The 15343-nt window shown below is 42.2% G+C and overlaps 1 protein-coding gene across 1 annotated transcript in view; it reads right to left on the bottom strand.

The window, feature by feature from the left end:
* Positions 1-14171, bottom strand: part of zgc:153372 (arsenite methyltransferase) — a 41605-nt gene extending 27434 nt beyond the window's left edge. The window contains exon 1 of the mRNA XM_030776222.1: positions 14012-14171. The gene's annotated coding sequence lies outside the window, so the exon portion shown is untranslated. The remainder of the gene's footprint in view (positions 1-14011) is intronic.
* Between the last annotated feature and the right edge of the window lie 1172 nt (positions 14172-15343).

The following is a 15343-nucleotide window of genomic DNA, read 5'->3' as shown; positions in this document are numbered from 1 at the left end:
AAGGAAGAAGAGAGCGTGCCTGGGTCCCCTGCCTTTTCCCCCGAGATGAGGAAGAGTAGTTAATAAGACGACGAAGTCTCAGCAGTGATCGGAGCCAAAAAGTTCCTGCCCTAGAGAACTGTGGAACTATCAAGGATATGACCCGAGCAGAATTGAAAGCAAATTAGATAACTTTAAAAAAAATTTTTTGCAAACTTTAAAATAATCATTGTATTTGAAAATATGGGTAAATTGCATACTTATCTGAGTAATCTCACGAAGTAAAGTATTATTTTAGGATGTGGTCATGTGTGTAAAAAAATGTTCAGCTTTAATGAGAATATGTGAATAATTTATGACTGAACGTTAAAGAATGAATTTTAATACAGATCCGTACTCCTGTGTATTTAAACAAAAGGTTCAAAGAAGCAACGCGTTGTGTTAACGAAGTGTCATCCGGAGAAAGTCATCACGGTCCATAATAAACATAACGGACAACAACATAAAAATAATTGTTTTCCGGCTCCACATTAATGTGTCACTATTTTAATGGATTTGGGAATCAACAATATCTCAGATGCATTCTGGCTCCTGAACATTCAGCATGCCAAAGAGGTTGTGGTGTTGGCCTAGTTCAGAGGAACCTGTGCAAGAAGAAAGTTGAGCTGGAAAGAGTAAACTGTAAATAGACGCAATGACAGCACAGGGTTTGTGTGTTCTCCTTTTCTCCATTTCTCAGGGAAAAAAAGGAGAAGGTATCATGAATAATACAGCAATACAAGCCATCTACTAAATTTGGAAGGGGGAAAAAAAAAAAAAAAAAGAGTCTCTTTCATGTGACTCATTCTCCAAACAAAACCGAGAAACCCTCTTCATTATGGTGGCGTGAAGCTAGTTTTCCCCAGAGAAAACTGTAGTGACACAAGCCTGACCTAAGGCTGTGAATATAATCATACCACCGAGACGTGGCATATGTGTCTCTACCTATTTTATTTTAAGCCAAGCAAACACGCACAAAGCAAAAACAACATCACCTCTACATAGTCTAAACAATCTGTCCGTGTTCTCAAGGCAAGCTAACTATGTGTACATTCTTTCTATATTTAGCTGTTTTTTTTCCCCTCTACCAAACAAAAAAAAAATCCTTTCAGGTATTTAACCTCTGCTGAATCAGTCATTTGCCAACCAACTGCACGTGACCAAAACTTCTGAGAAATATTGTGCTGTGTTGTGTTGTCCTGCCTTTGGAGTTTGTGTCTTGTCCACAATTAGCAGGTTAGCGTCTGTGACGAGTCGAACAGGCCTTAGCTGTTAGCCTCCTCCGTGCACAGAGCTCTTTATTTACCGCAAGCTCTCCCATGTGTTCCTGGCCAGCTCTCCACCGTGGTGCACATTCACGGAAGAGCTGACAGCACACTTTCCTATGCGTTTGACTTAAATAGTAATAAGCACTTTTGAAGGACTTGAAAAGACAAAAGTAATGAAGACAACTCAGGGGCAGCTAACGGCTCCCTCCATGACACAGATAGATAGGCTGGGCACAGCTCGACAGGGGGGTGGCAGGGTGACAGGCCTCAATCTTTAGCATGGCTAATGAGCAGAAATGAAACTGGATTAAGAAGTTAATGAAGGGATAAAAACAAGTGCAAACCACAGCGCTGAACGAATCAGCAAAACCTCACAGACCTGTCTCTTATGGCATTTAGCATTTACAACATTAGCACTCTCTCTCTCTCTCTCTCTCTCATCCTCCTCCTATCAGTTGCACATGTGTCAAACACCAATCTATTTCCAAGTTCTTTCAGTAGTGCCAACTATGTGTGTTCTCAGAGAGAGTAGACCTTGCCTGTTGTGGTGTGGTCTACTCTCTCTGAGAACACATATATGGAGAGAAAAGTGAATGGGAGAGGGGAGTTATTAGCAGAGCTAACACCAAGCAATAGTGAAAACATGTTTACCCAATGTGTCGAGGTAACGACGACTTTTACCAAAACTCCGTCCTCTTTCCTCTACCGCTGCCTCCCTATCTCTACCCCCCTTCCCCCTCCCCCGCTCCCCATTTGTTGGTGAATGTCAGAGGGTTGAGCGTGTGTGACCTTGAGTCGCGTCAGTCGCACAGCAAGGGTCGCGCTGCCTGCAGGCGCCCTTGAACTGCATCTGCAAGACAAAAAAAAAAAAAAAAAAAGAGAAAAAGCCTGCATGCTGCCCTGATGGATATCTAAAACATCTTCTCCCTCTCCTTTTTTTTCTGTTCCAGCCGGCTGCATTATCAGTTCCGTGATGGAAAAATTTCATTGTGACTGAGAAACTTTAACCTCTCTCCTCTCCAGCTGAATTTATCAGCTCCTGAGCAGGTCTAGCTAATAATACTGTGTTTGAAGCAAAAGATTACCTTGACACATGAAAAGAGGACAGGATTAGAAAGAAAAAGAAGGATGTTATTACATGAAAACTAAGCTTTTTTTATCTAAAGAAACACTACTTTACTAAAGCAGGCAATTGTGAGAGAAAATCAATGCCTCTTTTTTTCCTGCTAAAAATAACAACAGTCGTCTCATTTCTCTCTCATTAACCTTGGGAGCCCTTAACTGAGACATCATTGTTATTATTATTATTATTATTATTATTAGGGTGTGTTGTTGAACCAAGACGTTGTAAGGATGAGACACATAGGACAAGAAAGTTTGTCTGAAGGGGGTGGGATGAGTCTTGGTGCAAACATAGCTTTTACAACGTGACTGGGGAGGGCCTTCCCAGAGGCCCGTGCTCTCTTCCGGGGAAACGAGGCTGACTGCCATACCCCCCCCCCCCCCCCACACACACACACAAACACTCACACAACACACACACACCTCTTCAAATGAAACTCTATGCTCCCGTTGACTTGACCGTGCCCAGGCTTGTACCCAGCTGTTCGTGTCCTGTACTGTGGGGTGTGCTTCGCTCTGCAAACCAACTGGTTTCCAGTTTAACGTCCGTGGGTCATCGAGAGGGATGGAATCTAATGTTGTTCATCACCCCCCAAGGCCTGGCACGGCCGAAAAACATGCTGCCAGACACTCTATCCGAAAATACTACGCCCGCAGGTTAGCTCTTATGCCCTGCGGCTCAAGAGCTAAGTCTGGAGGACTCAGTGGGGAGTATAAGAGAGACATACTTGACACCCACCGAAAAAATTTCAAGTGTCCATACACTCCAAACAAAGTCAGGGTCAGTGGTCAATACTGTCCCAAGCAGTGAGCAGCAATGCTAGCACAACCCCTCCAAAAAACAACAAATACATCTGCTGAAGGACAAGAAGCACCCTGGGATTGGGAACTCCAGGTCTTGGAACAAGGTCAAGGTCAGAACTGAATTAGTGTCAGTCTGCCATAGCTGTGAGTACAGTGAAAATAACACACTGCTTCTCCATGGCAACCGGGAAACAGGATCTGAAATGCAACACACACCCCCAAAATATGCAACACATTGATTATATTCAGGTTTTTTTCCCAATTTGTGTCTGTGGACTAAGATAGGGTTACCTCCAAAATGACTGAAAACACAAATACAGATTAACAAGAGGCCACAGGTATTAATTAATGCCTGTATAAACTATGCTGTAATTTCCAAAAGTCTATTTTATTTATGAGTCCATTTAATCAAGTAAAATGAATCATTTCTAAAAGCAGAAAAACAATTCACTTCTCTTTTGAAAGGACAGTGGTATTAAGCCTGGGTGAATGTTTTCTAAAACAGAACAGACAAACAGAGAGGGACTGATCTTAGACCATTCTTCCCCATCCTTGATATCAGTCAATCTATGACTCATGGGGTGGCCTCTTCAGACAGCCTGTCCTGAAACCAAGACAGACATCGTAAAACTAAAATCCAGGGCTCAATTAACCATGTTCAGCTAACCTGTCACAAAAAGAGTGTTTCTAATCCACTAGCCGAACCTCCTGTTGCTTACACTTGTTGGCTGCTTTCAACACAGGCTTGTCCCCCCCCCCCGAAAACCCTCCATGTAAAACCTCTCTACGTGTGCCTGGTATGAAAATTTTAGGGTCCAGGGGATGACCCGGTGAAACAAACTGTCATTTTACAACTGTGGTGCTTTGAATATATATACACATAGGCTATCTTTTTCCTTGGCCCTTCAAACATCTTCCTCAGAGCGCATACCACTTCTTATCAAGCATGTTCACAACTGTTCCAGTTTTGTTCAACCACTTATACATTTGGTTTTGTTATTTATATCTAAGAAATTTGTTATATTTAAGTTATCTGAGCTGCCTTCTCTTGTATCCACTGTTGAATTTACAAAGGTAAACGACCACTCTTACAACCTAAAACTGATAGTACAATTCTCATATAGCACAAAAGAAACTATGTGTTAGTACAGATTTAATTTTGTTTGGTTCCCTTCATAAGAACCATTAGGCATGGCAAGAATTTTGTCCTGTATGGTTTTTTTCGTTGTTGTTTTTTTTTTTTTTTTCAGTTGATGTCTCTAACTAGCCAAGACTTGGGAAGTTCAAAGCCAATCCACACTCTCCCTGTGACTGACTGTACATCGAGCCTATCTCCAGAATTAGGTCAAATATAAGCACTATTTTTCTCTCTATAAAAGAAGTTCAGAGACTTTTATCTGTGGACTCTAAGGGGACTACCTTTCATTAACCCCAGTAGTAAAAGATCAAGCACTCATATGGGCAGCGCGCTTATCAGCCAGTATGTATGTAAGACACGCAGATGTTAATTAAATAGTGGTTTCACCCAAAGGCTACACACTGCTCGCGCTTTGCTTTCGCGCTGCCTCTCCCTCTATTCACCGTGAAGATCATTTCAGCTGCCTGTGGTGAAAGGCTCTTTTTGACTGGAAATTCCCCCGCCTTTTTTAAGGAACACTTTGCCCTATCTCAGCCTAATGGTTCTCCGGTCGCTAACTTCACTGCTTTTTAACGTTTAAAAAAACATCTGAACGAAGAACCTTTTACCTATCAACCATGACCCTGTGAAGCTGGATATCAAGACGTTTGGCCGAAATTCAGAGAGCGGACAGTGTTAATGTCTGCAAACAATTTCTTGTGACTTGCTCGCCTGTCCTTAATTGCCGATCTGCGCTGGTTTGATTTATGCGTTCGCGATATAAACATATGAAAGATCGCCTTCTGTCAGCCTCTCCAGCCTTTCCGAAAATTTATCTATATATCGCTTCTTCAGCGCGAGAGGGACGCATTGTGTTACACCCTAGTCCGACCGTTACACTTCGTAGGCCCAGGATTTAAAACGACTTCTAAGAATAAACAGTTCGAGAGTAAAAATAGTACGTCGTAGACTGGAAAAAGTTCTTACAGACCCCGGCTATGAGAATTTCTTTCTCCTCACATACCTTCCAGCTTGCTGGTTTGCCCTCGGCACGACCTTCAGCGGAGAGAGAGGCAAACAGGGCTGACCTGTCGCTAAACTTTCCCTGGCCGAACGATAAGCTCTTGTTTAATTATATTCATCTACATGGTTCTGACATTGTTCCAGGATGAAGTCAGAGCCCCGCAAGGTTACAGCGCGCTGAAAGCGGATGGGAATTTTAAAAGCCCGGCACACTGCAGCACTTCGCAGCCCAAGCAAGTTTATTTCGGCTTTGTTCCCCCTCCGTCACGGTGGACAGCGTCACTATCAGCTGTTGGTTGAGAACGAATAGTGGGAACCTTGCAGATTAAAATCCCATTCAAAAAAGATTGTCACATAAGATTTCTGTACAGGAAAAATTTCATACTAGATACAGGGGGAAAAATAGAAAATCTAGGCTGACCCTTCTAGCTATAGCTCTCTTCTCTTCGTGATACTGGTGCTTTTGAAGGTTTCCATGCAATATTTCGACATAACACAGGAAATGTCAGACAGGACATCACACGTGCACACAACGATGCTGCGTTCGAGTCTCCTCCAGGGAAGCCTAGTTTAGATTTTGGTCTCTGTTTTATTTTTATTTTTTTTCACTGTTATGAGGTAAAGCACTGTACATGGTATAACAGATGGAACCTCACAGTTCTCCATCACGGCTATCAGCAACAAACACACAATACTAACTATGCTTCCTTACATTCAAACACAAAGTATGACAAAATACTGTTAACTTAAATAGAAAAAAAAAATCATAGGAAGGTGTATGTCACTCTTGCCTTTGGAGGACACTGGGGAGGTTTCACCAGAGCAGAGGCTCCTGTGAACAGATCACTCTGCTGCTAGGTCAATTCTCTTTGATAGATAGGTTTACGCGTGTGTGTGTGTGTGTGTGCTCACGCGCATTTGTGCAGAGCAGCTATAAAATATCTTTAATGGCTGAACCCAGAGCGGCTTCGGTCTTCAGCTCATTCAGAGGCAGCTTGGATGTTTTATCACCTTCATTTCTCCTTGCTTACCACCCACGCACACGCGCGTGCACACACACACACACACACAACTGTGCAGGAAGATGAGCAGACACCGGTCCAATTAGATCACTGCCCTTATTTACGGCATGCAAATGTTTTCAGGTCAGCTCTAATCTCGTCCTAATGAGTAAGGTCAACCCACAAAAAAAAACAAAGTGCAGATGGCTTAGGGGGGGAAAAAAGGCCAGCTAAATAAGAGTCGTCAAGCGACAATGTCAGCCGTTCACTGTTAAAGAGTGTTACGTAAGCATCAGAAAAGCACTCAAAAACAGGTTAGAGTGGTAGCAGTTGGGGTGTTGAACACTCCAGTCAGGTTTTACTGTGCATTGTGTCAGGCAAAGAAGGTGGAAAAGTTCTCTGATGTAAATGGGTCAAACCATGGTGATTGGTACAGGTGATGAGGGCAAAAATAGGTCCCAGGTGTACTTCCTTTAACCTCGTTAACTGTAAACTGGCAGAGGAAGTGCAGATTTCCTTAAGGCCAAACAAACTTTTTTTTTTGCCTTTCGCTGAAAAGCTACTTCTGCCATCTCAAAAGTTTACTCGAGGGAGAGATACTAACACGTCTATTTTATGTACCAAAACGATCTGGTACTGCTATGCCAGCATGCTACTGCATCAAACAAACACCAAAAAGTTTGCGTAATTTTGTCCCAGATTATTTTCACCAAGCATAACGCTTCCCTGTTCTAGTTTTATTTCACTGATGTTTCTACTCAACTGAACTTTTGTGCAGAAAAGAAAACCACCAGATCTGTGCAACACAGAGGGGGAAATTACTATATTTCACAAGATGTCTGAGCATAGACCAAATCCCTTGGCGGAAAAAACGCCAACAATTCATTTGAATATGGTTACAAATAACAACAAGCTTGATAACAATTGTCAATGTAGCACTTAACAGCAGATACATCAGCACATTTCTCTTCTAATTGTTCAACAGTAAATATATCAACAAATCCATAAATATATCTCTGAACAAAACTGATCGAAAGCTTGAATTTACATTTAAACCAACAAAGTTCATAAGGGATATTTATCCTACTGTTAGTTTCAAAAACTAACCAGCTGCCACCCCACCCCCCCGGGCACGCACACATGAGCCTTTTAGGTGTGTGTAAAAACACAGAGACACATAAACACCAACATAACATGCAGAACATGCTCAGGGAATCAGATAGGCTTAAAAAGCCTTTGTTATCAAAACAGTACCACCATCAAATTCAATGGAGAGAGAGAGAGAGGGTGAGAGAGAGAGGATGGGCATGGCATTGCAATTGTTCATAATTAAACCAAATCATTGGTTTAGAGGAGAGTACATGGCTTCGGACCTTGGCCAAGAGCAAATTAAAACCAGCTTGACCCTGTCGTGACTCCTGAATAGGATAACAACCTTGAACTGTGGTTCTCTCTCTCTCTCTCTCTCTCACACACACACAGAGCAAAGGCTCCAATGCCCTTTATCCCCTCAACTGGGTAAGCTGGATCAGGTTTCTGCAAACCCATTATTGGCGATGCCCACTAAAAATACACCAGCGAAGTGGCGTAGGAGAGTGGTTGGGACTATCAGTTGTAATCATCTACAGCTCGAGCAAAAACAACCTGGGACATGCTTAGGGCCATTTATAGGACCACGCGGTGGTTCCATATAAACACCACCACACCGAGAGAGAGAGAGAGACAGAGAGAGAGTGTCTACCGCCTGTGTCTCTGACGATGGCATAGTTTTACCACATGACAATGCTGACTCACAAAGGCCTCAGGGACACAAACGTTTGTGTAATGCCACCTCTGAGCCCAAGTGACTAAAACAAATTTCCAAAAACTTCAGAGAGCACACCAAAGATGCTGACCCTGGGCGTTATAATTTTAGCTGACGCAAACATGGGTTTTTGCGAGAGTTGATACTCCGAATTTGGGCCCAGCTGCTGTCCGGTATATACCTTCCTTCAAACGAAGGGAGAGGAGGGGGCTGATATTCTGGACAGGAAATGGTGCTATAGTTTAAATGTCTATTTGACAATCAAATGGAGAAAAACAGCTGCACTATAATGTTGACTCTGAAGAAGAGACACACACGAAGGGCTTTCCTTGCTAAAGGGCAAAGTGGGCAATAAAAGTCAACCAAACACACACGCGCACAAAAAAACCCACAGAGAAACAAAAAACAAAAGACCTAAATAAAAGACACCTCCTCCTCCTTCTGTCGTAGGGTGACCGGCATAGAATATTTGCATATCAAAGTGACACACTGAAAACAGAGAACTGAAATGTTTATCCAGCTGTCCAAGCTCAGCCATCAATTCCACACACCAAATTCCTTCCACAGTGGAGACCCACAGAGGGCAAACAGACTACGTGGACACAATGTGCCATGGCCCATGACCTGAACTTAAAGGGCGAGTCCTCCGGGAGACAGACTGAACTACAATAACCACCGCTGTTGTCATGGTAGTCACTGTTGCTCAGCAACAGATAAGACCAGCTTTCTCAGCAACAGATAAGACAAGCTTTCTCTTGAGAGCGGTAACTTAGCCCAGCCACCCAAACACACTCTCCCTTAAATGACATTAATATGCGTCTGACACCTCCGCTCCAATGCAGACTTTATGTATAAGAAACGACATGAAGTTAAGTGATGAAGATATGAAGACATGGAGACAAGAGAACGTGTTCATTCAATATCAGCTTACTCCACACCAGGAAGAATGATGGCAACAGATATAGTAAAATTGTCCTAAAATTCCCTATATGAGCAAGAGGACTCATTAAAATATTTGGCATTTGTGGACACGACCAGAAACTTCCATGTCGACCATTAAAAAAATTGCAACTTCAGATCAAGATGAAGGAAGGGTGGACACTTTTTCTTTTAATGTCATTAGTTATATCCAACTTCATCTGATTAAGCACTATGCCTGGTCAAGTTTCTATCCGACTGTGTGTTCCAGGTCTCTGGCAAAGTGACGGATCGGCCCGGAGGCCACAGAGCTTAAGCCAAGCCTCACTTTAATCAGAGGCAAATGGCGTCAGGTCTTGGAGTGTTCCCCTCATGGGAACCCACTATGTGTGTGATTTCATCCCAAATAGCAAATATAAGATAGACTTTAAGATGCAAACACCAGATTAGGAGTAATCTATGACTTGAAGGCTTGGGTAGAAGTTTCCAGATGCTCTAATCTTCTTTTACCATATGTTAGAAATGATATGGTGTGGTGAACTAGTGTTAATCAAGTCTCTGAAAAACACACACAGGTGGTTCGAGCCACAGGTTATTTTACATTATTTCATTCATTCATTTATCGTTTGGCTGAAAAATCATAACAGCTGGATCATTTGGTGTCAACTGCTGTTCAAATACTGTTCAAATTATTTCAGATCCATAAAACAAAAAAATAAAGCCATAGATGTGAAAACTGGGTATCAAGATGAAGGAGGTCAAATCAACCATGTCAAGATGTTACAACTCGACAAGATTTCTGAACATATGTTTCAACTTAACTACCTTTTGAGTTAACCAGAATTATGTGTAACTCCTGTTTGAGACGAACTTTCTACCTAAAGGTTTTGGACTTTATGCCAACTCTGATACAACAGTGTACAAACGTGCTTTTTCACATTCTCAGGCTACATACTGAACCTCCAACAGTCCTTGCCCTAACCTTTTTTTTTTTCCTCCCCAGGTTCAGAGAAACATTCCAGCAAAGCAGTAAATCCATAACCTTCACCTTCACTTCACCAGTGCATGCTTTTGTGCCCTTCTTGTGCAATAGATCAATCTTCTCAGTCATTCATAAATTCTGAAAATCCCCTTTTAGTTAATTGCCAAACAAATTTAATTTCTACAAAAAGCTTTCCCAACAGCAAGACGTAATGAAGCTGAGATACGTTTTACCGCCGCCACACCTCGACACACACCTCCACACCCCCTTTCCACAGTTTCCCGCCCTTTTTGCCTTTTTTTTTTACCCATTTCCAGTCAGTTGCATGAGCAATGTCAGAGACCTGCGCTAGACTAGCTAGATGATTATGTAAAAGGTGATGTGCTTGCTGCTCACTCTCTCTCTCTCTTTCACACACACACACACACACACACACACACACACAGCTTATTGTACAAAACGCAATGCCCTTGGCTGAACTCTGAAGCCTCCAGAAAACACAGGCCAGCTAAGAAGTTGTGAAGGACAACACCCCCCTCCACCTCTAGCAACCAAATAGGACAGCACTGCGCTGTCCTTGGACTTTGAGTTCTGCGCCCGACAGGGAGGGGGGCATGCATCAATCCGTCAGCTCGTCGCAGACAGCCTGCCCATGACCTTCGGAAAAGTCACCAGATTGGCCTGGCTCGGAATGACTGGTGTTCCCGAGAGCCGCCGCTGTTCCTTTTTTTTTCTTTTTTTTTGTTTTGTTTTGTTTTTTCCTTCTGTGGGCATTGCTTAATATAACCCTCCCCTGCATGGTTAAATTACGGCGCCATTTAAATAACAGTTCTAAGACCAGTTTAACCATGGCTCCACATTCCCAGAGTATCCCTTACGCTTACAGGTTCAGACACTCCTGGAAAAGTTCTTAATAGCCGGACTGGCCGAAACGCATCTCAAAACGTAGAAGATTGTCCCAAATATCTTCACCAAAAGTGAACCAAAGCTGGGACGTTTATCTGGTCCGATCATTTCAGAGTATTTCACAATACCCTGGTGTAACCATTCGCTCACACCCCTCCTCGATTCACCAGGAGCAGCTACTGTAGTAAAATAGAAGTGTGTTTGAGGGTAGAAAACAAAAAGGAGGGTCAAAAAAAGGGGGAGGGGGCATAAATAACTGATAAACAGCATCTCCTCATCAAGAGAGTTATGATGGAAAAAAAAATCCACCACACAAATGTTTATATATATATGTATAAACAATATCTGAAACTTGATCTTACTACTTGACTTCTCTTTCTGTTTCTCGTCTCCCTCTCCTTGAGCTTGTCGCATGTATTTACGCATGTGGGAGGCTTCACCGACTGCACTTATTCCCATAAATCGCATGTATAATGCAACCTTACTCTATAAAAATGTCACCGGAGCTCCGCTGTCGCCCTAGGATGACATTTCTATTCCACAGATGGAAAAATCATTTTCAGCAAGCTCCCCTGCAGACAGATGAGCTGGCACTGGAAGATATGATTTAAGACGCTTCTAGTTCCTTTTTGCCCTCTGCGTTTTGCTTACGCCATTAGTTTAACACAGTACTCTCTCTGCTTGCATATGTCTTTTTTTTTTCTTCTTCTTCTTCTTTTGTTCCAGCACAGCTCTAACCAAGCCTATTTTAAAAGCCACAGTAAAAGGAAAGAAAAAAAAAAGACGTAATGCGAAGTTTTCTGCTAGCATCCCCTCACTGATCCGGCCTGTTTACTACATCACATTTGGCTAGTTGTCTTCTTTCAGGCGGGTGACTGCTTGTGTGAGTTTCTCGGCTTGATTTATCTGACCCCGATCTCTCTGTGTGGGCACGGAGAGGGGATTTCTGCAAAGTATGAATAATAGAACTCCACCCGGATGGCGGCCAATCAATTACGGGTCATGATTAAGGGGCGTTTATGACCGTCTCCGCCCTCAACAGATGAGTCTGTCACCACCTCATGACCAATGACTCCCTTACTCCACCATTCTGACTCCTCTTCTGTAGCATCGTCCAATCCCTCATCCTGTTCCCTCGCTCTTTCGTACGCAATCTGATCGTGTTCGATCGTTTTTGCTTTCTTCAAGCTCCTCGCTGCGCTTAAAGCCCCATAGCATTTCTGGGCTAATTGCAATCAGCATAAAGGTCAAAGTCCATAACCCAAGCTATAATGTGATAAGCTGAAAAAGGTCATTTCACTGAACTAACACAGAACATTCAGGACATCTTGACTCTGATGTTATGAAGCAAGACAAGTAAGAGGAATTATTCTTGCATGTCACCCAAAGCATCCTCTACGGACTATGTTTTGATGCTTCTGAGGATCAAAATAGCACAATAATGTAAATATACCCTTTTAGTCGTTTTGACAAATGATTTAGAAAGGGATGTTGTAATCTGAGGAAGGACCAGGAGCTCTAAACACAAATGTCAACTATTTTAAAAAAAGAAATGAAATGTAAGTTTAGCTCAGTACTTAAGCGCTAGCACCAGGGCTAGTCAGTGTGTGAACAGGCTCAACAAATTCGGTCCACAGACACTGGGAGACATTAGGATGTTCATATTTACACAGAAGGTGGCCAAAACCAGCTTTAAGGACACAGAAAAACTGGTGGCTGAGCTGTAAAAGTGGTACTGAGACACCTGGTGTTTGAAGAAAAAGTCATTTAAGTTAGAATGTCAGCATATCACAGCTCACAGACACCAGAGTAACTCATTAAAAATGATACAAGCTCTTAAAACACACATGGGTAATGGTTAAAAACAAAATTCTTGTATTGGGGGCTGTACTCAAATCAGCAACATGTTTTGGTGACTACACTAGCTTTGCCAGATATCTTTGGGATTTAATATACTTAGTTACTTAAATGTTCTCCATTCAGCATTGGTGAGAGGTAAGTAACTGAAAGATGATGGATTATTAAAATAACACTGTACAGAATTTAAGGGGACTTTAAGAATCTATGCATATTTACACATGTATTTTAATACGTCAAACGACAGTGGAAGGGTACGTTTAAAAAAAAAACATTAACTAACAAATGAGTGACCTTTCCCCTTTGAGCCCCTAAGCCTACTAACTATTGCTCAGACTCTGGCTACTGCTTTCCTAAGTTTCAGTATCGATTGAAGGAAGCAGGGAACTTAATGATGACCCAGCAAGCAATGCCAAAATCCATACGTATCTCTCAGTCATTACCAAGGCCATTCAAGCCATCACTCAGAGCCGTGAATCCATGTGGCACTTCTCGACCAGCATCGACATTTGAGATACATTTTAAGCGACATTACTCAAAAAAAAAAACTCATTCCCAAAGAAAAAAATCCTTGACAAGTCTTATCAAGAATGTAAACAACATTTCCACCGCCACTAACAATTCTAACAAGTAGCTTGCTTAAAAAGACATTAGAGATCTTGGGAAAAGACCTACATGTCAGGTCTAAAACTTGAGAAGACCGATACATCAAAAAACAACATCGACAACACAACGTAAAACATGTTGAGTATATTTAGTGTTCACATACACACCGTCTCGTAAAAGGCCAGGGGGCTATTCTGTATTAAAAACAAGAGCACTTTTCTCAGCTGAAGCATCCCTTACCACTTGTCATAACGTACGCTATGTTCCATGTGTTGTTTATTTTCGTGTCATTACAGTGTACATATAATTCCGTAACACAACGTGTCTTCTGGTTACTAATAAAGGAATGGAGAGTGAAAACAAAATGGTAACGCTCTCGCTTGCTACATCACCGTTTAACATACCCACGCTAATACGCAATGGCTACCTCTAAACACAATGACTTGTTCCCTTGACAGTAATCAAGATTACATATGTTAGTGTATACACATATCTTAAACCCAGTGGAGAAACTGCCTCGCACTAGCCACATGACCCCCCCCCCCCCCCCACGAATGTATGGGCTACACGATGTTCCGCACGTACCTGTTCAGATGGAGATGAGATTCCGTTGAAATTTACTCTTTTTGTTTTTGTTTTTGTTTTTTTGAAACGCGCGAAAATCTGTGGGGAGTGTAATTGGAATAGGTATCTTTCTTTAACAATGCCGACACATATGAAACGTAAGTCTGCACTGTGTACTGGAGTCGACGCGTTTTCCCCACACGCACAGATACCGTTCAGCCGCTTTCTCTGTCGCGGATCGGTTAGCTCGGCTTTGACTTCTGCAGTCGACTGGGTGAATTGTTTATTCAAGGTATCCCCGGCACTCTGCATTGCCATGTACACTCCTCCCTTACCCAGCATGGACGCTAGCCTTAAAGGTACAGCAGCCGTATTAACCTCTACCCACGCGATTGCAGTCGTACGTGTTAACTTTTAATTAGGAACTAAAAAAAAACAAACAAACCAAAAATTAAACAAACAAACAAGAAAACCCCACGTTAATGTTTAATTACATGGATTCAAAACTCACACGGAAGCCTGTGTTTTAATTCATGTGTTGTATGGTACTCATTTAGATTACGTACCCCGTAAAACACTTATGAAAAGGACACATTGCCCAAGCTGCAGTTTAGCAGTCTACGTAACAAGTATTAACAAACGTATTGAAAAGGCTTCACGTTGGTCGAGGAACACTCGTTGAGGAAAAATGTCAGCTGTTGCGTTAACATTCAGCCTGTGATGCTGTATTTATTCTGATATTCAAAATTAAACTATTTGTAAGTTACAGAGGGAAAAAATTAAAGACTGGAGGAAAGGGCTAAAGTAAACTGAGCTTCTAAATGAAAGATATTCTGGCGGGACCAAGTATTAAGTTCATACAGTTCTTGTCTGAGCACAGAATGTGTGTGTGTGTGTGTGCTCACTCTCTAAGACAAAAGGATCCGTTATCTTCTGTCATACCCTCACATTGCTGCTAGTCTATGCTGAAGTCAGACACCACGTCCCCTGGATGAGTCTGGGTCGGTAGGAAGGCATTGCCACCTTTTTAGCTTCAACAGTTTTCGGATGTTAAAGGAAAACTGTCTTCTTTTTTTCCTTTCACCTTTTGACCCTTCTCCTCCAAGTATTGCTTTCAGAGTAATTTTTCAATTTTTATATTTTATTTTCTTTCCTTGCCTCTCCACACCCACAACTCTTGCCCTTTGCACTTGCTTGTCTGCATCTGATCACAAAAAGGAGACATAGTCTTTGAATGACTCATATGTGTACGTATATTTAAGGTGTGAGATTACTTAGGATTAAATTAGGAATTAGCTGTGCTTTCCTTAGAACACTCCACGAACCACATCCCAACAAAAATAAGGTGCTTCC

This window comes from Chanos chanos, chromosome 6 (assembly GCF_902362185.1).
Source record: "Chanos chanos chromosome 6, fChaCha1.1, whole genome shotgun sequence".
NCBI lineage: Eukaryota > Metazoa > Chordata > Actinopteri > Gonorynchiformes > Chanidae > Chanos > Chanos chanos.
This window is presented reverse-complemented; position numbering and strand designations above follow the sequence as displayed.